Here is a 3,106-nt window from a genome sequence, read left to right as displayed (position 1 = left end):
TCTCCACTGCTGGTGAGACTGCAATCTGGTACAACCACTCTGGAAATCAGTCTGGCAGTTCCTCAGAAACTTGGACATAGTACTACCTGAGGATCCAGCTATACTACTTCTGAGCATATACCCAGAAGATGCTCCAACATGTAATAAGGACACATGCTCCACCATGTTCATAGCAGCCTTATTTATAATAGACAGAAGCTGGAAAGAATCCAGATGTTCCTCAACTGAGGAATAGATACAGAAAATGTGGTTCATTTATACAGTGGAGTACTACTCAGCTATTAATGAGGACATCATGAGTTTTGCAGGCAAATGAATGGAACTAGAAAATACCATCGTGAATGATTTTTGAGAAGATGGGGACATTTTGTTTAAACTACACATGTATTTGTTTAAGCTGACTTAGATATACTGTAGACTTTTAGGTAGATAGTTAATAGTTTGGTTCCTTATTACGTAATCAGATGTTATGTTCCATCCTCCTTTTGTGTTCATTCCCTTTCCCTACAACTTAAAGCCCCTTATCTCCCCAATTCACCATTCATATAATTTGTACCCTGCTCTTCCCTTCTCTAGTGTCATCTCACATTGGTTATTTTCTACATCACTGGTTTATGCCTTTATTTCAGGTTGCAAACTTAATCTGAAGATTTGAAGCTAGGAACCCCAGATGAGAGAGAGAATACACAACATTTATAGTTGTGGATATGTGCTAACTCATTCAATATGATATTTTATAGTTACATCCACTTGCCTATAAAATTCATGATTTCATTTTTATTTACAGCTGAATAGAATTCCATAATGTATATGTACCAAATTTAAAATTATTCTTTCATTAGCTGATGGACAACTAGGTTATTCCCATTGCCCAGCTATTCTGAATAGAGCAGCGATGACCAAGTCTGAACACATACTTTGTAATAAAGGATATGGAGCCTGAAAAGGCCATCTTCTGTAACCAGGTCACTTCCAGTGGTGGGACTGGAACACCAACCAAACCACAAAATCTTAACCTACAATCTGTCCTGTCTGCAAGATGTTCATGGACAATTGAGGTACAGAACTTGTGATAGCGGGTCTAAATTGAGGTGGTCTAAATGGCTCATATCACAAAAGGGAACACCCACACCTAACACTGCCTGGATGACCAGGAGCTGGAAGCTGGATAGATAGCCTAGAGAAATAAAATAGAAAAAAAACGAACAACTTAGTTATTGTCTTAGTCACTGTGCTATAGCTGTGAAGAGATGGTTTGCCTCTGACAGGTGCCTCACCTGATAATAATTTGTGCCTAATCTTATTGTAACATGTTATGGCATGCTTTGTTGAGATCCATGGAAGGCCTGCTCTTTTCTGAAGAGAAGTGGAGGAGGAGTGGATTTGGAGGGGGAGATGGTGATGGAAACGGAGAGGTGTGGAGGGAGGAGAAACTGCAGTGGGACATACAGTATGGGAGAAGAATTAAAAAAATAAAATAAAAATGAAAAAAGGGGAAAATTAAATGAAGTTTATTCTGAATGTGAATGTCTTTCCCACACTCTACTAAAATATATAGCAATAGGAGTGAATATAAAGAAATGAGCAAGAAGGTGAAGGGGCTGTCACTGCTCTCTGAAGATGGTTTTCTGCTGAGCAGGAAGGATTTAGGAGTGTTGTCATTTTAATTGCTGTATAGAATTTCAAAGTATCTCCTCCCACGTGTATTTTGTTCCCCCTTCTAAGAAGGATCGAAGTATCCACACTTTGGTCTTCCTTCTTCTTGAACTTCATGTGGTCTGTGAATTGTATCTTGGGTGTTCTGAGCTTTTGGGCTAATATCCACTTACCAGTGAGTGCATACCATGTGTGTTCTTTTGTGATTGAGTTACCTCACTCAGGATGATATTTTCTAGTTTCATCCATTTGCCTAAGAATTTCATGAATTCATTGTTTTTAATAGCTGAGTAGTACTCCATTGTGTAAATGTACCACATATTCTGTATCCATTCCTGTGTTGAAGGACATCTAAGTTCTTTCCAGCTCCTGGCTATTATAAATAAGGCTGCTATGAACAAAGTAGAGCATGTGTCCTTGTTACATGTTGAAGCATCTTCTGGGTATATGCCCAGGAGTGGTATAGCTGGGTCCTCCGGTAGTACTATGTCCAGTTTTTTGACAGAGTGGTTGTACCAGCTTGCAATCCCACCAGCAATTGAAGAGTGCACTTCTTTCTCCACATCCTCACCAGCATTTGTTGTCACCTGAGTTTTTGATCTTAGCTATTCTGACTGGTGTGAGATGGGATCTCAGGGTTGTATTTCCCTGATGACTAAGGATGTTGAGCATTTTTTAAGGTGCTTCTCAGCCACTCAATATTCCTTGGTTGAGAATTCTTTGTTTAGCTCTACAGCGGAGACTGAAGGAAAGACTGTCCAGAGACTATCCCTGGGCATCCATCCCACATACACTCATCAAACCCAGATACTATTGTAGATGCCAACAAGTGCTTGCTGACAGGAGCCTGATATAGCTGTCTCCTGAGAGACTCTGCCAGTGTCTGACAAATGCAGAGGTGAATGCTCTCAGCAAACCATTGGGCTGAGCACAACAAGGTCCCCAATGGAGGGGTTAGTGAAAGGAGCTGAAGGAGCTTGCAGCCCCATAGGAGGAACAATATGAACCAACCAGTATCCCCAGAGCTCCCAGGGACTAACCCACCAACCAAAGAGTACACATGGAGGATCCCATGGATTCAGCTGCATATGTAACAGAGGAAGGTCTTGTTGGACCTCAATGGGAGGAGAGGCCCTTGGTCCTGAGAAGGATTGATGCCCCAGTCTAGGGTAATGCCAGGACAGGGGAATAGTGGGAGGGGGATGGGATGGGGGTTTTGGGAGGGGAAACCAGGAAAGGAGATAACATTAGAAATGTAAATAAAATATCTAATTAAAAAATATAAAAGAAAAAAATTCAAAGTATCAATGTACCATTGTTTAATGATAAGTTTTTGAAAAATAAAAGACTGAATTATTTCTATTTTTAAAAATAGGACAATTTGATCTTCTCTCCGGTGAGTTCCTAAGCCAGGAACAGTCAGCAGGGAGGCACAGACCCCAAGAGTTGC

Source organism: Mastomys coucha, unplaced genomic scaffold (genome assembly GCF_008632895.1).
Source record: "Mastomys coucha isolate ucsf_1 unplaced genomic scaffold, UCSF_Mcou_1 pScaffold14, whole genome shotgun sequence".
In the NCBI taxonomy this organism is placed as follows: domain Eukaryota; kingdom Metazoa; phylum Chordata; class Mammalia; order Rodentia; family Muridae; genus Mastomys; species Mastomys coucha.
The sequence above is the reverse complement of the archived record's forward strand: the minus strand, read 5'-3'. Positions refer to the sequence as shown.